At 42.8% G+C, this 22947-nt stretch overlaps 1 long non-coding RNA gene across 1 annotated transcript in view; it reads left to right on the plus strand.

The window, feature by feature from the left end:
* LOC141266036 (uncharacterized) overlaps positions 1–22947 on the plus strand; it is a 165577-nt gene that overhangs the window by 81590 nt on the left and 61040 nt on the right. The window contains exon 3 of the long non-coding RNA XR_012320187.1: positions 12819–13150. This is a non-coding gene — a long non-coding RNA (uncharacterized lncRNA). The remainder of the gene's footprint in view (positions 1–12818; positions 13151–22947) is intronic.

The raw sequence follows: 22947 nt of genomic DNA on the forward strand, positions 1-22947 counted from the left end.
GGAAGTTCTCATTTCCATTCTTCCTTTAGCCATAGGACTATTTTTACATGTTTTTTGGATACTTATTGGATGACAAAATAACTAGAATATTTTTTTTAAGGTATTATTTTTTTTTTTAATCATACTTGTGATTTCGTAGAGTAGGGTCCAGTTCAGGATTCTCACTCCTTGGCTAGAGTGGATAGTAGTTACAAAGAGCGTCTCTCGCTCGGGAGGACCTGTCTTGTCCTGGATAACCCCCACAACCCATTGATGTGAGTGGACACAGTGTAGTGCTTAATTTCCCCAGTGGTGGTGCTGCAGGGAAATTGAACACTTTCTGTCTGTTTCCCTATAGATCAAAGCTGATCGCTGGTGATCTCAGCAGGAGGACACTTTGTAATAAATTATTGTTAAAGGACCATTTTAAAAAGTAGGGTTTGTCCAAAGCGGATGACCTATTGCAGTGTGAAATCATCACCTCTGAGAATTTTAAATTATAGAGCATTACCAAATAATATGATACTCTACTTAGGGGCAATTACATAAGTGCAGAATGGAATCTGAATTCCCTACCTACTCCCCACAGGGCAGAGTACAGATAATTATGCCATCACAGAGGATTAGTGTTCAGCCCTGGTCCTCTGTAGCATTAAACACTATGGTAAGCTGGTGCCTGAAGGCCACTGTAACCAACATTTCCACATCTTACCTGGTATGTTTTAATACGATCAGGTGGCCTAAAAAAGCACGCTCCCTCTAGGACACCCCGGGCAGTATACAAGGGGTGCACTTTACTGTAGAAGTTGTGGAAGTTATCCAGATAAACAAAGAAACTAAAAGACAGCAGTTTTCTTGGTATGTGCCCTCGGGGGCCGCGGCCTGTGCAGGTTGAGAGATGCCAGCTCACCTCATCAGTTAAGTTTTAAAGGCAGGTAAATGGGAAAATGACGAAGGATATAATGTTCTGATGCTTCTGAGAAGCTCGAGAGACTAAGATAGAGAAGATATATAGTATATTTTTCCTAAAGGGATTCTCAATTTAGACAATCCAATACACTAATCAAAAAGTGTCCTCCTACTGAGACCTGCAGTGATCGGTGAAGATCAGCAGCAAGTGTTCAATATCCCTGCAGTGCCACCAGAGGAGAAATGAAGAATTACACCGTGTCCATTCCAATCCATGGACTGTCTATTTCAGTGTTCCTCAACTCCAGTCCTCAACGCCCACCAACAGGTCATGTTTTCAGGGTTTCCTTAGTATTGCTCCTGAAAACATGACCTGTTGGTGGGCCTTGAGGACTGGAGTTGGGGTCCTCTAGAGAGAGAGAGATGTTGTTTGTATCTATTCTTCACATTGGAAGTGATGAAGGTCCTGAACTGTGACCCTCCCTCCCAGGCCCCCATTAACAAAGAAATCCCTTAGAGAATATATGAAGCTAGAGAACCCAAAATTTGAGAAGATATGTTTTTTCCTAACGAGGTTCTCTCATTTGGACAATCCCTACTTCTGCTGTAAACAATAAGCTAATCACAAAGTGTCCTCCTGCTGAGACCTCCAGTGATCAGGGAAGACTGGCATCAAGTGTAATCAGGTCCTCCAGAGAAAGAGAGAGATCGTCTTTGTAACTATTCTTAACTTTGGAAGTGATGAAGGTCCTGAACTGTGTCCCTCCCAAGCCCTCATTAACAAAGAAATCATTTATAGGGAATATGAAGCTAGAGAACCCAAAATTTGAGAAGATCATTTTTTTCCTAACTAGGTTCTCTCATGTGGACGATGTTATGTTCTGCAACTTAGAACTAAGGAGTAGGAGGGAAAAGCTGTCCCTGCACTGAGACTCAGCTTAACCCTACGCTGGGGTGGGTGCCCTATTCCTTGTGAATAGCCCCGCCGAAACTCCTGCACTGAACTCAAACGAAGACCTAAAGTAAAGGAAAAGGGGTCCCTAGAAAATCTAAGGACTGGGAGCAAAAACGGGAAACCTCCTAACAGAAAAGTTAGTTGCAGAATCAAAGATTAAAGGGAACAAAACTGGTGGAACAAGAAGTCCCAGGATAACAATTGTCAAAAGCACACAGAACTTAACAAGGCAACTTAGCCAGAGCACAAGCGTAGCAACAGTGATGTCCAGCAAGGAATGGGAGACAGGTGCTGAGTAATAAAGAGTGAAGACATCACGTGACCAAGATACCCAGCACCAGAGGAAAAGACTAGAAGCCAGCAAACCACAACAAGATGGCCGATAGTAAAACAACATAGATTCTAACAGTACCTCCCCTTTTACGAGGATCCTCCGGATCCTCTAGGCCGAGCCTTACCAGGAAATCTCCTGTGAAAAGCCTTAACTAGCCTTGAGGCCAAGACGTCCTCGGCCTTCACCCAGGAATTATCCTCGGGGCCGAAACCTCTCCAGGACACAAGATACTGTAATCTTCCTCTGTGCCACCTGGAATCCAAAATGGGAGAAATCTCAAATTCCCTACTTCTGCTCTTGACAATAAAATAATCAGTGTCCTCCTGCTGAGACCTTCAGTGATAGGAGAAGCCTGGCAGCAAGTGTTTAATTTTCCTGCTGTGCCCACACTGGAGAAATGAGGAATTACCCAATGCCCATATCCACCCATAGGTTCTCTGGGTAATCCAGGGTAGGATAGGTCCTCCAGAGAGAGAGATGTTCTTTGTAACTTTTTCATTTTGTATCCCAAGGATGAGTCCTCAACGATAAAGTAGTGGACAACCTCTTTCAGTAAAAAAATAAAATTGGCCTTGCTGATGGTTTCCACTATAAAAGCAGAGAGCCAAACCAAACATTCATCCTCAGTTTCTCATTTTATGATTTTTTTTTTTTTTTTTTTTTAAGCTTTCTATTTTTCTTCGCTAATGTGCAATCATTGTCTGTGATTACAGGATAGGATTGTGCAGATGGAGAAAAGGCAAAATCCGAAAAAAAAAAACAAAAAAAAACGCCAGAATAATAATCCCTAGTGATTTAGGAACTCATTTTGTACTCGTGCTGGGAGACTAAGGCTGCTTCATTGGGACTCTGAACTTCCCCTAATATTTGGCGATGCTGGTACAATATTTCACTATGATTTGGGTTAATCTTGTGCACTATGATTACTGGCTCTTGTATTCTTTGCTTGCAGTCCTATGTAAACTTCCCCAAGAAATACAGCTTTGTGTCACATGAGCGAGCTCCGCTCTGCTCCATCTGTACCGCAGGCATTTTTAGCATCCCTGTGTTTTTGGAACATTTAAATGCCAGCGTCTTTGTATTCCTCTGTTTGCTTTCTCGCTGAGCCCACGACTGACTGTCTCCATGCAGAAAAGGGTATTTCCCATTTCATTCTGGCCCCGGCCATTGTCCTTATTGTGCATAGGAAGACTCGGGGGCATTGTCATTTTCTGTTGGCATGACCCAGTCTCCTCCGATGTCTGCAGTGAAAGTTAACCCAAGGGTGAGCCATTCTTCTGGCCCGTCGCCGTCGTGTGCCCGGCAGATGTTCAGGAAATGACACTGACATTTCGCTTTTGTAGGAGACAGAAATAAAGCTCAGATAAGAATTTTGGGGCCGGGAAAGCCATGCTGATTTACAGAGGGGAGAACATGGTGCCTGAAGTGGAGAGGGATGGTCCTGGGAGATGTTTTTTTTTTCCTGGCCTATTGTTAGATGAGGTGGATAATGCTGCGCTCGCTGACTCACCAATTCCACTCTCATTACACAGGGAATTGTGCTTACAATCTGCTTCCTGCTCCAGGAGATTCTGCGCAAACTGCTGTCAAACACTATAACAATATACGTGTCAGTCCCAGGATTGTAGACATTGGGATGATGGACAATATTGTGCAGAGATGGTCAGGATGGGCAAATCATTCACGCCCCCATTGATCTCCCTTTTTTGAACTCCTTTACATTTGCTCTTGATAGCCGTGCCCCAATATTGCCTTGGTTATAGTAACCAGACTTTGAAATGGATGGCGACCAACTGGAGGTTGTAAAGGACTTCAACCTTCTCGAATCAATGATCACTCAAGATGCAGCGATGACACCAGAAGTCAATAGGAGAATAGCTATGGGCAAATCAACAATTACATCACTGGACAAGGTCTTCAAATCAAGGAACATTTTACTGGCTCATACATAGTCTGGTCTTTTCTGTAGTAACATATGGTCTATGGATGCGAAACCTGGACAATAAAGAAACAAAACTGAAGAAGAATCAACACCCTCGAAATGTGGTGCTGGAAAAGGATGTTATCAATACCATGGATGGCAAGAAGGACAAACAAATCAATTTTGAAACAAATCAAGCCAGACTAGAAGAAAGGATCACCAAGCTACAACTTGTCTACTTTGGACACATATGAGTATAGAAATCACTGGAGAAGGACATCATGGTTGCAATAATAGAAGGAACAGGGTGAAGAGGAAGACCAGCAACCCGATGGCTTGATATTATCAAGATAATGGTGGAGAAGACCCTGGTGGACCTAACTAGGCTTCCACAAGATCGATCTTCCTGCAGAGCGTTCATCCATCAAGTCACTATGGTTTGAGACTGAGCCGAAGGATAATAGATAGAAACCAGTGGGCTAAGAACGCCACTGTGTCTATACTATACCCTCCTCAATGGTTACATGGGGGACTTTGTCCAAGACTTTTTCTTGCTTTGGGATCCAGTGGTTTCACTTAAAGCTTGTGGACCACAATGGAAAATGTCGAGCAGGGCCCTCAATTGTCCCTGGTCTTCTCATTGGGGCCAAAATGTTCTTTTGGTCCACCCAAATGGGGAGATATGGGACATGTCTTCTGCGGTGACTTTTAGGGTCATTCAAAAAGTGGCACATGAAAAAACTGGGCATAGCTATAGTAGGTGCAGAAGTAAGTCACATCTTGGCCGTGGTTGATTCCTGAAAGGCCAAAGGCCACATAGTTGGACACCAGTAATATAGAGTATATATCATATGGTAGGTGGATATATTTTGTCTAGCCAACATGACCCAGTTGTTGGCCTGATCCTGAATCTGGAGGACCTCTGGGTTGTGCGGTCATGCCCAGGGAAGACTTTGCTTCGGGAATTGGGCGCTTTTCTGTTCTCTAGAACCTTGAACTCTTAAGTTGCTCTTACTTCAAATAATGTTCTCATAGATAAGTGTGGAGCAGAAATTCCCACCGGCAGATCCTGTTAGTGGTTAATCTCTAACCGTTGGTGGTGGGAGTAGAAAACCCAGCACATCAGTCATCACCGTACATCATCTCCGTTACAGGACACCGCCTAACCTCAGATTCCCCGGGGGACAGTAATACACCTGAGATGTGGGTTATGGCTGAGTCCATACATGAAATAAAAATCATCTGCTAAGAATTCAATGTCAGCTACTCACATAAAATCCTTATATATACAAGATTATGACCATTAGAATACTGCTCCCTATGTAAAAGAATATAGCTACTATAATACTGTCCCTATGTACAAGAATATAACTACTATAATACTGCTCCTATGTACAAGAATATCACTACTATAATTCTGCCCCTACGTACAAGAATATCACTACTATAATACTGCTCCTATGTACAAGAATATAACTACTATAATACTGCTCCTATATACAAGAATATAATTACTATAATACTGCCCCTTATGTACAAGAATATAACTACTATAATACTGCCCCCTATATACAAGAATATAACTACTATAATACTGCTCCTATGTACAAGAATATAACTACTATAATACTGCTCCTATGTACAAGAATATCACTACTATAATACTGCTCCTATATACAAGAATATAATTACTATAATACTGCCCCTTATGTACAAGAATATAACTACTATAATACTGCCCCCTATGTATAAGAATATAACTACTATAATACTGCTCCTATGTACAAGAATATAACTACTATAATACTGCTCCTATGTACAAGAATATAACTACTATAATACTGCTTCTATATACATGAATATAACTACGATAATACTGCTCCTATGTACACGAATATATCTACTATAATACTGCCCCATGTACAAGAATATCACTACTATAATACTGCTCCTATATACAAGAATATCACTACTATAATACTGCTCCTATATACAAGAATATAACTACTATAATACTGCCCCTTATGTACAAGAATATAACTACTATAACACTGCCCCCTATGTATAAGAATATAACTACTATAATACTGCTCCTATATACATGAATATAACTACGATAATACTGCCCCTATGTACAAGAATATAACTACTATAATACTGCCCCCTATGTACAAGAATATAACTACTATAATACTGCTCCTATGTACAAGAATGTAACTACGATAATACTGCTCCTATGTACACGAATATATCTACTATAATACTGCCCCCATGTACAAGAATATAACTACTATAATACTGCTCCTATGTACAAGAATATAACTACGATAATACTGCCCCCTATGTACAAGAATATAACTACTATAATACTGCCCCCTATGTACAAGAATATAACTACTATAATACTGTCCCCTATGTACAAGAATATAACTACTATAATACTGCTCCTATATACAAGAATATAACTAATATAATACTGCTCCTATGTACAAGAATATAACTACTATAATACTGCCCCTATGTACAAGAATATAACTACTATAATACTGCTCCTATGTACAAGAATATAACTACTATAATACTGCCCCCTATGTACAAGAATATAACTATTATAATGCTGCTCCTATGTACAAGAATATAACTACTGTAATACTGCCCCTATGTACAAGAATATAACTACTATAATACTGCCCCCTATGTACAAGAATATAACTACTATAATGCTGCCCCTATGTACAAGAATATAACTACTATAATACTGCTCCTATGTACAAGAATATAATTACTATAATACTACCCCCTATGTACAAGAATATAACTACTATAATACTGCTCCTATATACAAGAATATAACTAATATAATACTGCTCCTATGTACAAGAATATAACTACTATAATACTGCCCCCTATGTACAAGAATATAACTACAATAATACTGCCCCTATGTACAAGAATATAACTACTATAATACTGCCCCCTATGTACAAGAATATAACTACTATAATACTGCTCCTATATACAAGAATATAACTAATATAATACTGCTCCTATATACAAGAATATAACTACTATAATACTGCCCCTATGTGCAAGAATATAACTACTATAATACTGCTCCTATGTACAAGAATATAACTACTATAATACTGCCTCTATGTACAAAAATATAACTACTATAATACTGCTCCTATGTACAAGAATATAACTACTATAATACTGCCCCTATGTACAAGAATATAACTACTATAATACTGCTCCTGCATACAAGAATATAATTGCTGTGGTATTACCTAATGTGGCCATAATTTTGGAGCATTAATTAAGAGTTGGTCTAGGAATTCTAGGATTTGGGATTCCTGATTAAGACCCTCAGTAACCCATTGAGTATGGAATTATCTCCGGGACTGTAGGTCGTGAGAATGGCCGTCCATAGTCCCTGGACCCTACTGACCTCTGGGAAACATTACAAAGACACACTTGTTGAGTTCCTGTATCCCTGTGTGAACTCTGGATGTAGCAGAGGTGAATTTATCATTCAACTTTTAGGGGCTGAATTTTGTAATAAGATATAAAGTCTCATGAGCGTCTCAGATCTTCTGAAGCATACTAAGTCTGCAGCTGGAAATTGACCCTTTTCCCAAGTCCGGTGCCACTTGTCCTCATTCTGTCCTCTGCCGAGTATCTGTATATAAAATCTTCCATCGCCGTTCTCATGAAAATGACATTCCCTCTCGTCTATCGGAGGCAGCGCCTCAGTCCTAACTGCAATTTATCCTTCACGTCTCAGACTTCTTTCCATATATAGTCTTTTCCCGAACATCTTCTCTTCTTTATTGCAGCTTTACGTTGGATGTATGCCCTTAAGAAAAACATCCGACACCGCCAGAGGCCAAACTGTTCTTAGCCCAGTGACAGAGGATGTTGTCCTGATGGGTGCGCTCAGGGCTCTGGATGTGCAAATATACATAGAAGATCTGTCCCCCCCGGTGGGAAGTCCTTGCTGCGCTCACAAATGTCTTGTCCCTAATTAACACAGAAGCAACATTTTTACCTTATATTCACCTTGTTATGGTTCTATCTGTTCCTGCGAAAGCTGGGTTACAAGTCATGTTTGTCATTCAAGAGCTTTCTCTTGAGAATGGGGCTCTGTCAGGAATGGACGTGGTCCATAGAAATGAACGGAGAGGGCTGCGCATCTTCAGCCACCTCTTCGTTCCTAAACCCACAGAATGGAGCCCTGTACTAGACGCATGTTGCACGGTTGGACCAGCATCTCTCTTGGGTATGATGTGGCATCATTGTGCACTGTTAGTACTGGAGAGTGGCCATAAAAACAAATGGAGAGGATTGCGCATGCGCGGCCACCTCTTCTTTCCTTAAAATAGGCAATGGAAGCCACCTAGGTTGCAACGGTTGAACCAGCATCTCTTATGAGTATGTGGACCTGTCGCTTGTTGTTAGGAATGGAGAACTGTTATAGAAATGTAAGGAGATGGCTCCGCATGCGCAACCTCCTCTTCATTCCCAAAAAATGCTCCTACATTTTAGATGTAACTCGCAAAGGTGGGACCCCACCTCCCTTGAGAATAGGGCACTGTTCAAAGCAGCTAGACATGGAGAGCAGCCCTAGAGAAAAATGGAGATTGCTGCGCATGCGAGGCCACCTCTTTATTTCTAAAAATATCTAATAAAGCCCTGTTCTAAAGGAGGGTTCTGCAGTGGTACCCACATCTCTCTAGAAGAATGGGGTCCCTTTTACAAGCTTACGGGAATGAAGAACTCCCATAGAAATTAATGAAGACGGCTGCGCATGTGCGACCTCCTCTTCATTCCCAAAACTGCGCAATCTAAATCCCATTTTAAACGTTGGTTGCAACGGTGGAACCGTATCTACCTTTACAATATGGCACTATTGAACGCCGCTAGATATGGAGAGCAGCCACCTCTTGATTCCTACAAACATGAAATGAAACCCCGTTCTAGATGGAGGTTTCGGCGGTGGGATCCACATCTCTCTGGAGGAATGGGGCCACCTTGCAAGCTTACAGGAATGGAGAACTCCCATAGAAATTAATGAAGACGGCTCCTCTTCATTCCCAGAACTGTGCAATGTAAATCCCATTTTAGATGTTGGTTGCAGTTGTGGGACCGATTCTCCCTTTAGAATATGGCACTGCTGAACGCAGCTAGATATGGAGAGCAGCCCTAGAAAAAAATGAGGATTTCTGCACATGCGCAGCCACCTCTTTATCCCTACACACATGAAATGATGCCCCATTCTAGATGGAGGTTTCGGCAGTGGGACCCACATCTCTCTGGAGGAATGGGGCCCCCTTGCGAGCTTACAGAAATGGACAACTCACACAGAAATTAATGGAGACTTCTGCGCACGCGCAACCTCCTCTTCAATCCCAAAACTGTGTAATGTAAACTCCATTTTAGATGTTGGTCGCAGTGGTGGGGCTGTATGTACCTTGAGAATAGGGCACTGTTGACCACTGCTAGGGATGGAGAGCTGCAATAAAAAAGAATGGAGTTGGCTACACATGCGCAGCCACCTCTTTATTCCTAAAATCAAGAACTGAAGCCCCGTTCTAGATGGAGGTTTCAGCGATGGGACCCACATCTCTCTAGAAGAATGGGGTATCTTTACGAGCTTATAGCAATGGAGAACTCCCATAGAAATGTAAGGAGATAGCTGCGCATTCGCGGCATCCTCTTCATTGTAGAAAAAGGCCCTGTTGCCCACTGCTAGAGATGAAGAGCAGCCCTACAAATGTAAGGAGACTGCTGCACATATGCGACATCCTCTTCATTGTAGAAATAGACTCTGTTGCCCACTGCTAGAGATGAAGAACTCCCATAGAAATGAATGGAGACGAATGAGCATGCGCAGCTGCTTCATCACTCTCAAAAAAAGCTAATTGGGTCCAATTCTTGAGATAAATGTTGGTTATAGCGGTGAGGCCACATCTGTTGGGTATTCATGGTATATTCTACAGATATGCAGAAATCTGAGGTCGACCTGCGGATTTCTGCCACAGGTTTGCAGTTGACATCAAGCCGATCCGCACTCAGATTACTACTGTTACTTGGGGCTCATCCACATACGACTGCGCTCTGCAGCTTCTGTGCAGAATCCGTTTTGACATTTAACATGCATCTTTTCTGTGCTGTTGATGGGCAAATCTTGTGTAAATTCTGTTGCCATGTGCACCCAAATTTTTGTGTTTGTGACAAACTCTGATAACAATAACATATCTAAATTTTCTTTAAAAAAAAAGAAGGGGGAAGAGATTTTCTGTAGGATCCGAAATATAATAGGGCCATTACTTGCCATTTTAAGACAGCTTTTCATCATTTTAGTTCATATAATGCCGCCATATAGTTTCAAGATGAGGCTCTCGTATTCAACCCACATAAAAAATACCATATAATAAAATACCAGATAAAACTGCCATGTAGTGCTCACATAGAGTAATATTTCCATGTACAGTAGCTCTGTCATAATCCTGCTATTAAATAATACCGCCATACACCTCTAAATATAAATGAATGATTCTAGTTCTCTTGAGGAATCAATCTTCCTTCTTTTAAGTAAATTATCCAGTTTACCTTCCATTATCTCTACTACCATATAGTTCTTACATAAGACTTCTATATACTTTATAGCTCTGCCATAATCCTGCTATTGAATTAATAATACCGCCATGCACAGCTAAATATAAATGAATGATTCTAGTTTGCCCTTGGGGTTTTTGTTGTCCTTCTTTTTAGTAAATTGCCCAATTTACCTTCCATTATCTTTACTACCTATATAGTTCTTACATAATACTATATTATATAGCTCCGCCATAATCCTGCTATTGAATTCCTAAATAATATCGCCATCCCTAGTTAAATATTTAGTGATTTTTAATTGTCTCTTGAGCTTTTCAGGCTCTTTAGTAGTTTATTGTTCAGTTTGAGAGCATCTTTACAGGGAGGGGGCTGGCTGATGAAATATCTGGTAACAGAGAGAGATGCACTGGGGGGGGAAGGGGCTGGCCGCTCACCAGAGGCGTCTTGGCTTCTCTTCTCTACACATGGATTAATGCTGACTTTTTCTTTTTTTTATTAAGAGCTCAGGTTTAATTAACAAGTTTCTGAGTTGTACAACTGTGTCAGATGACAAAGACCCCCCGCCGATGTAGCAGAGCTGAATTTGTCTTATTTCAGTGGCAAAATCAACTTTGTACCATGGACTAGTGTGAAATAACAACCCCAACTCTGCTACACCAAAGCAGCTCGGCCCTGCTACTCCAAAGCAGCTCGGCCCTGCTACTCCAAAGCAGCTCGGCCGTGCTGCGCCAAAGCAGCTTGGCCCTGCTGTGCCAAAGCAGCTCGGCCCTGCTGCGCCAAAGCAGCTCGGCCGTGCTGCGCCAAAGCAGCTCGGCCCTGCTACGCCAAAGCAGCTCGGCCCTGCTACTCCAAAACAGCTCGGCCCTGCTACTCCAAAGCAGCTCGGCCGTGCTGCGCCAAAGCAGCTCGGCCGTGCTGCGCCAAAGCAGCTCGGCCCTGCTACGCCAAAGCAGCTCGGCCCTGCTACTCCAAAACAGCTCGGCCCTGCTACTCCAAAGCAGCTCGGCCGTGCTGCGCCAAAGCAGCTCGGCCCTGCTACGCCAAAGCAGCTCAACCCTGCTACTCCAAAGCAGCTCGGCCGTGCTACGCCAAAGCAGCTCGGCCCTGCTGCACCAAAGCAGCTCGGCCCTGCTGCGCCAAAGCAGCTCGGCCGTGCTGCGCCAAAGCAGCTCGGCCCTGCTACGCCAAAGCAGCTCGGCCCTGCTGCGCCAAAGCAGCTCGGCCCTGCTGCGCAAAGCAGCTCGGCCCTGCTACTCCAAAGCAGCTCGGCCCTGCTACTCCAAAGCAGCTCGGCTGCGCCAAAGCAACTCGGCTATGCTTCCTCCATATTTCTAATTGTATGGCCGATATGCAGTGTGTGGCAATAAATGGTAAAGTCAGGGATGGGTCAAGGCATCCGAAATCAAAGTTAACTGTAGCACATAGTCAGCAGAAATTTAAAGTGACAGTACAGTATGTTGGGAGGCACATACATATGCTATTAAAGTCTGTTGTCGGAATACCCCTTTAATGGCTTTTTCTGTCTTTAGGTGTAAGGGAACGTCCTGGGATTTCATAACTTTTCAATATCTCTGCTTGCTTAATGGGGTTTCAAATATATAATATTGGAATCCCCATTAAGGTGCAGTGTCAAAATCTCTTAAAGGGACACTACGTACAATGTCTTTATTTCTGTTCTGATGAATGCAGCATATTGCTCTCTTACATCAGTCATTTAAAGGTTATTAATCAATAAATGAAAGGTCTAGCTTCCTACTTTATCATATGCGTGTCCATTTGTGATAGCCATTATATACATTTATGTGTGACTGGCGCTTTAAGAGAATGATGTAAAGCAAAATTTGGCTGAGGGGGTGGAGCTTAACAGAGAAATATCCCAGCTGATGTTCTGTGAATACCTGTGTCATGCCACGCCCCTCTGACCTCACAAAAAAGGGTCATAGTTTTTCATCATTTTCTTAAAGGGCCAGTAAACTTAAAAAGTCAGGGAGTTTTTCCTTGACTCTTTATAGTCCAGACAGTACCCTCACCCTTCACAGATATTGTGTCGGCTCAGAATTTCTCCAATCAGCTGCTGATTATTTCTTTCTTTTTTTCAGGGCCACATCGACCGTCTCTCCCCCGGTGGCATGTGTGGACTCTCTCCGTGGATTTACAATACGTCTGTGGATGTCTCTGGAGGAGGCCGGATTCTTGGCTACAAGTTCTGAGGGTATATTTGGAGCAAGTATCTTTTCATTCATCGCTCCCTCTCATCGTGGATAAATAGGATTGGAATTTGGGAAGCGTTCTCCGGAGTAACCGCAGTCACTCATCCGGAAAATATTTTTTTTTTCCCTTTGCCGTATTCAGAAATTGCTGAATATTTCACAATAAACGAGTCTTGTATCACGGGACGCGCACAGGCACAGCGCGGACACGTCACTGACAGGTATCGTCTCCGCGGCAACAGCCGACAATGAAGAATCAATTGTTACAATGTATCAGGATTTAAATTGATAGAAGTCAAGTTACTAAGTAGCAGTGTGACGTCACATTAACCCACTGGTGACCAAAGTGCAAATATTCTGTCCCCCCATCCTCCAATTCACAATGGTGCACGCTCACTATATATACAGACACCTACACGTGCACGCTCACTATATATACAGACACCTACACGTGCACGCTCACTATATATACAGACACCTACACGTGCACTCTCACTATATATACAGACACCTACACGTGCACGCTCACTATATATACAGACACCTACACGTGCACGCTCACTATATATACAGACACCTACACGTGCACGCTCACTATATATACAGAGGCCTACACGTGCACGCTCACTATATATACAGACACCTACACGTGCACTCTGACTATATATACAGACACCTACACGTGCACGCTCACTATATATACAGAGGCCTACACGTGCACGCTCACTATACATACAGACACCTACACGTGCACGCTCACTATATATACAGACATCTACACGTGCACACTCACTATATATACAGACACTTACACATGCACGCTCACTATACATAGACACCTACATATGCACACTCACAATATATACAGAGACCTACACGTGCACGCTCACTATACATAGACACCTACACGTGCACACTCACTATATATACAGACACCTACACGTGCACGCTCACTATATATAGACACCTACACGTGCACGCTCACTATATATACAGACACCTACACGTGCACGCTCACTATATATAGACACCTACACGTGCACGCTCACTATATATAGACACCTACACGTGCACGCTCACTATATATATACAGACACCTACACGTGCACGCTCACTATATATAGACACCTACACGTGCACGCTCACTATATATAGACACCTACACGTGCACGCTCACTATATATATACAGACATCTACACGTGCACACTCACTATATATACAGACACTTACACATGCACGCTCACTATACATAGACACCTACACGTGCACGCTCACTATATATACAGACACCTACACGTGCACGCTCACTATATATACAGACACCTACACGTGCACGCTCACTATATATAGACACCTACACGTGCACGCTCACTATATATACAGACACCTACACGTGCACGCTCACTATATATACAGACACCTACACGTGCACGCTCACTATATATACAGACACCTACACGTGCACGCTCACTATATATAGACACCTACACGTGCACGCTCACTATATATACAGACACCTACACGTGCACGCTCACTATATATACAGACACCTACACGTGCACGCTCACTATATATACAGACACCTACACGTGCACGCTCACTATATATAGACACCTACACGTGCACGCTCACTATATATAGACACCTACACGTGCACGCTCACTATGTATACAGACACCTACACGTGCACGCTCACTATATATACAGAGACCTACACGTGCACGCTCACTATACATACAGACACCTACACGTGCACGCTCACTATATATACAGACACTTACACATGAACGCTCACTATACATTAACACCTACATATGCACACTCACTATATATACAGACACCTACATGTGCACACTCACTATATATACAGACACCTACACATGCACGCTCACTATATATACAGACACCTACACATGCACGCTCACTATGTATACAGAGACCTACACGTGCATGCTCACTATATATAGACACCTACACGTGCACGCTCACTATATATACAGACACCTACACGTGCACGCTCACTATATATACAGACACCTACACATGCACGCTCACTATATATACAGACACCTACACATGCACGCTCACTATGTATACAGAGACCTACACGTGCATGCTCACTATATATAGACACCTACACGTGCACGCTCACTATATATACAGACACCTACACGTGCACGCTCACTATATATACAGACACCTACACGTGCACGCTCACTATATATAGACACCTACACGTGCACGCTCACTATATATAGACACCTACACGTGCACGCTCACTATGTATACAGACACCTACACGTGCACGCTCACTATATATACAGAGACCTACACGTGCACGCTCACTATATATACAGACACCTACACGTGCACGCTCACTATACATAGACACCTACATATGCACACTCACTATATATACAGACACCTACATGTGCACGCTCACTATATATACAGACACCTACATGTGCACACTCACTATATATACAGACACCTACACGTGCACACTCACTATATATACAGACACCTACACGTGCACGCTCACTATATATACAGACACCTACACGTGCACGCTCACTATATATACAGACACCTACACGTGCACGCTCACTATATATAGACACCTACACGTGCACGCTCACTATATATAGACACCTACACGTGCACGCTCACTATGTATACAGACACCTACACGTGCACGCTCACTATATATACAGAGACCTACACGTGCACGCTCACTATATATACAGACACCTACACGTGCACGCTCACTATATATACAGACACCTACATGTGCACGCTCACTATATATACAGACACCTACATGTGCACACTCACTATATATACAGACACCTACACGTGCACGCTCACTATATATACAGACACCTACACGGGCACGCTCACTATATATACAGACACCTACACGTGCACGCTCACTATATATAGACACCTACACGTGCACGCTCACTATATATACAGACATCTACACGTGCACGCTCACTATATATACAGAGACCTACATGTGCACGCTCACTATATATACAGAGACCTACATGTGCACACTCACTATATATACAGAGACCTACACGTGCACGCTCACTATATATACAGACACCTACACGTGCACGCTCACTATATATACAGACACCTAGACGTGCACGCTCACTATGTATACAGAGACCTACACGGGCACGCTCACTATATATACAGACACCTACATGTACACGCTCACTATATATACAGACACCTACATATGCACACTCACTATATATACAGACATCTACATATGCACGCTCACTATACATAGACACCTACACGTGCACGCTCACTATATATACAGACACCTACACGTGCACGCTCACTATATATACAGACACCTACACGTGCACGCTCACTATATATACAGACACCTACAGGTGCACGCTCACTATATATACAGAGACCTACACGTGCACGCTCACTATGTATACAGACACCTACACGTGCACGCTCACTATATATACAGACACCTACACGTGCACGCTCACTATATATACAGACACCTACACGTGCACGCTCACTATATATACAGAAACCTACACGTGCACGCTCACTATATATACAGAGACCTACACGTGCACGCTCACTATATATACAGAAACCTACACGTGCACGCTCACTAAATATACAAACACCTACACGTGCACGCTCACTATACATACAGACACCTACACGTGCACGCTCACTATGTGTACAGACACCTACACGTGCACGCTCACAATATATACAGACACTTACACATGCACGCTCACTATACATAGACACCTACATATGCACACTCACTATATATACAGACATCTACACGTGCACGCTCACTATATATACAGAGACCTACATGTGCACGCTCACTATATATACAGAGACCTACATGTGCACGCTCACTATATATACAGACACCTACACGTGCACGCTCACTATATATACAGACATCTACACGTGCACGCTCACTATATATACAGAGACCTACATGTGCACGCTCACTATATATACAGAGACCTACATGTGCACACTCACTATATATACAGAGATCTACACGTGCACGCTCACTATATATACAGACACCTACACGTGCACGCTCACTATATATACAGACACCTACACGTGCACGCTCACTATATATACAGACACCTACATGTGCACGCTCACTATGTATACAGAGACCTACACTGGCACGCTCACTATATATACAGACACCTACATGTACACGCTCACTATATATACAGACACCTACATGTACACGCTCACTATATATACAGACACCTACATATGCACACTCACTATATATACAGACATCTACATATGCACCCTCACTATACATAGACACCTACACGTGCACGCTCACTATATATACAGACACCTACACGTGCACGCTCACTATATATACAGACACCTACAGGTGCACGCTCACTATATATACAGAGACCTACACGTGCACGCTCACTATGTATACAGACACCTACACGTGCACGCTCACTATATATACAGACACCTACACGTGCACGCTCACTATATATACAGACACCTACACGTGCACGCTCACTATATATACAGAAACCTACACGTGCACGCTCACTATATATACAGACACCTACACGTGCACGCTCACTATATATATACAGACACCTACACGTGCACGCTCACTATACATACAGACACCTACACGTGCACGCTCACTATGTATACAGACACTTACACATGCACGCTCACTATACATAGACACCTACATATACACACTCACTATATATACAGACACTTACACATACACGCTCACTATATATACAGACACCTACATGTGCACGCTCACTATATATACAGAGACCTACACGTGCACGCTCACTATATATACAGACACCTACACGTGCACGCTCACTATATATACAGACACCTACATGTGCACACTCACTATATATACAGACATCTACACGTGCACGCTCACTATATATACAGAGACCTACATGTGCACGCTCACTATATATACAGAGACCTACATGTGCACACTCACTATATATACAGAGATCTACACGTGCACGCTCACTATATATACAGACACCTACACGTGCACGCTCACTATATATACAGACACCTACACGTGCACGCTCACTATATATACAGACACCTACATGTGCACGCTCACTATGTATACAGAGACCTACACGGGCACGCTCACTATATATACAGACACCTACATGTACACGCTCACTATATATACAGACACCTACATATGCACACTCACTATATATACAGACATCTACATATGCACGCTCACTATACATAGACACCTACACGTGCACGCTCACTATATATACAGACACCTACACGTGCACGCTCACTATATATACAAACACCTACACGTGCACGCTCACTATATATACAGAGACCTACACGTGCACGCTCACTATGTATACAGACACCTACACGTGCACGCTCACTATATATACAGACACCTACACGTGCACGCTCACTATATATACAGACACCTACACGTGCACGCTCACTATATATACAGAAACCTACACGTGCACGCTCACTATATATACAGACACCTACACGTGCACGCTCACTATACATACAGACACCTACACGTGCACGCTCACTATACATAGACACCTACATATACACACTCACTATATATACAGACACTTACACATACACGCTCACTATATATACAGACACCTACATGTGCACGCTCACTATATATACAGAGACCTACACGTGCACGCTCACTATACATAGACACCTACATGTGCACGCTCACTATATATACAGACACTTACACATGCACGCTCACTATACATAGACACCTACATATGCACACTCACTATATATACAGACACTTACACATACACGCTCACTATATATACAGACACCTACACGTGCACGCTCACTATATATACAGAGACCTACACGTGCACGCTCACTATATATACAGACACCTACACGTGCACGCTCACTATATATACAGAGACCTACACGTGCACTCTCACTATATATACAGACACCTACACATGCACACTCACTATATATACAGACATCTACATATGCACGCTCACTATATATACAGAGACCTACACGTGCACGCTCACTATACATAGACACCTACACGTGCACGCTCACTATATATACAGACACCTACACGTGCACGCTCACTATATATACAGACACCTACACGTGCACGCTCACTATATATATAGACATCTACATATGCACGCTCACTATATATACAGACACCTACATGTGCACACTCACTATATATACAGACACCTACACGTGCACGCTCACTATATATACAGACACCTACACGTGCACGCTCACTATATATAGACACCTACTCGTGCACGCTCACTATATATACAGACACCTACACGTGCACGCTCACTATATATACAGACACCTACATGTGCACACTCACTATATATACAGACATCTACATATGCACGCTCACTATATATACAGACACCTACACGGGCACGCTCACTATATATACAGACACCTACATGTGCACGCTCACTATATATACAGACACCTACACGTGCACGCTCACTATATATACAGACACCTACACGTGCACGCTCACTATATATAGACACCTACTCGTGCACGCTCACTATATATACAGACACCTACACGTGCACGCTCACTATATATACAGACACCTACATGTGCACACTCACTATATATTCAGACACCTACACGTGCACGCTCACTATATATACAGACACCTACATGTGCACACTCACTATATATACAGACATCTACATATGCACGCTCACTATATATACAGACACCTACACGGGCACGCTCACTATATATACAGACACCTACATGTGCACGCTCACTATATATACAGACACCTACACGTGCACGCTCACTATATATACAGACACCTACACGTGCACGCTCACTATATATAGACACCTACTCGTGCACGCTCACTATATATACAGACACCTACACGTGCACGCTCACTATATATACAGACACCTACACGTGCACGCTCACTATATATACAGACACCTACACGGGCACGCTCACTATATATACAGACACCTACATGTGCACGCTCACTATATATACAGACACCTACACGTGCACGCTCACTATATATACAGACACCTACATGTGCACACTCACTATATATACAGACACCTACACGTGCACGCTCACTATATATACAGACACCTACACGTGCACGCTCACTATATATAGACACCTACTCGTGCACGCTCACTATATATACAGACACCTACACGTGCACGCTCACTATATATACAGACACCTACACGTGCACGCTCACTATATATACAGACACCTACATGTGCACACTCACTATATATACAGACACCTACACGTGCACGCTCACTATATATACAGACACCTACACGTGCACGCTCACTATATATAGACACCTACTCGTGCACGCTCACTATATATACAGACACCTACACGTGCACGCTCACTATATATACAGACACCTACATGTGCACACTCACTATATATACAGACATCTACATATGCACGCTCACTATATATACAGACACCTACACGGGCACGCTCACTATATATACAGACACCTACATGTGCACGCTCACTATATATACAGACACCTACATGTGCACACTCACTATATATACAGACATCTACATATGCACGCTCACTATATATACAGACACCTACACGGGCACGCTCACTATATATACAGACACCTACATGTGCACACTCACTATATATAGACACCTACACGTGCACGCTCACTATATATACAGAGACCTACACGGGCACACTCACTATATATAGACACCTACATGTGCACACTCACTATATATACAGACATCTACATATGCACGCTCACTATATATACAGACACCTACACGTGCACGCTCACTATATATAGACACCTACTCGTGCACGCTCACTATATATACAGACACCTACACGTGCACGCTCACTATATATACAGACACCTACATGTGCACACTCACTATATATACAGACATCTACATATGCACGCTCACTATATATACAGACACCTACACGGGCACGCTCACTATATATACAGACACCTACACGTGCACGCTCACTATATATACAGACACCTACACGTGCACGCTCACTATATATACAGACACCTACACGGGCACGCTCACTATATATAGACACCTACACGTGCACGCTCACTATATATACAGACACCTACATGTGCACGCTCACTATATATACAGACACCTACATGTGCACACTCACTATATATACAGACATCTACATATGCACGCTCACTATATATACAGACACCTACACGGGCACGCTCACTATATATACAGACACCTACATGTGCACACTCACTATATATACAGACATCTACATATGCACGCTCACTATATATACAGACACCTACATGTGCACACTCACTATATATACAGACACCTACACGTGCACGCTCACTATATATACAGACACCTACACGTGCACGCTCACTATATATAGACACCTACTCGTGCACGCTCACTATATATACAGACACCTACACGTGCACGCTCACTATATATACAGACACCTACATGTGCACACTCACTATATATACAGACATCTACATATGCACGCTCACTATATATACAGACACCTACACGGACACGCTCACTATATATACAGACAGCTACATGTGCACACTCACTATATATACAGACACCTACACGTGCACGCTCACTATATATAGACACCTACACGTGCACGCTCACTATATATACAGACACCTACACGTGCACGCTCACTATATATACAGACACCTACACGTGCACGCTCACTATATATACAGACACCTACACGTGCACGCTCACTATATATACAGACACCTACACGTGCACGCTCACAATATATAGAGACCTACACGTGCACGCTCACTATATATAGACACCTACACGTGCACGCTCACTATATATAGACACCTACACTTGCACGCTCACTATGTATACAGACACCTACATGTGCACGCTCACTATATATACAGACACCTACACTTGCACGCTCACTATGTATACAGACACCTACATGTGCACGCTCACTATATATACAGACACCTACATGTGCACACTCACTATATATACAGACACCTACACGTGCACGCTCACTATATATACAGACACCTACACGTGCACGCTCACTATATATACAGACACCTACACGTGCACGCTCACTATATATACAGACACCTACACGTGCACGCTCACTATATATACAGACACCTACATGTGCACACTCACTATATATACAGACACCTACACGTGCACGCTCACTATATATACAGACACCTACACGTGCACGCTCACTATATATACAGACACCTACACGTGCACGCTCACTATATATACAGACACCTACACGTGCACGCTCACAATATATACAGACACCTAAGCGTACACGCTCACTATGTATACAGACACCTACACATGCACGCTCACAATATATATAGACACCTAAACGTGCACGCTCGCTATGTATACGGACACCTACACGTGCACACTCACTATGTATACAGACATCTACATATGTACGCTCACTATATACAGTACAGACCAAAAGTTTGGACACACCTTCTCATTTAAAGATTTTTCTGTATTTTCATGACTATGAAAATTGTACATTCACACTGAAGGCATCAAAACTATGAATTAACACATGTGGAATTATATACTTAACAAAAAAGAGTGAAACAACTGAAAATATGTCTTATATTCTAGGTTCTTCAAAGTAGCCACCTTTTGCTTTGATGACTGCTTTGCACACTCTTGGCATTCTGTTGATGAGCTTCAAGAGGTAGTCACCGGAAATGGTCTTCCAACAATCTTGAAGGAGTTCCCAGAGATGCTTAGCACTTGTTGGCCCTTTTTCCTTCACTCTCCGGTCCAGCTCACCCCAAACCATCTCGATTGGGTTCAGGTCTGGTGACTGTGGAGGCCAGGTCATCTGGTGTAGCACCCCATCACTCTC

The sequence above is a fragment of the Phyllobates terribilis genome, unplaced genomic scaffold (assembly GCF_046119375.1).
Source record: "Phyllobates terribilis strain yellow unplaced genomic scaffold, ASM4611937v1 Scaffold_4__5_contigs__length_816908805, whole genome shotgun sequence".
NCBI classification, from domain to species: Eukaryota; Metazoa; Chordata; class Amphibia; order Anura; family Dendrobatidae; genus Phyllobates; species Phyllobates terribilis.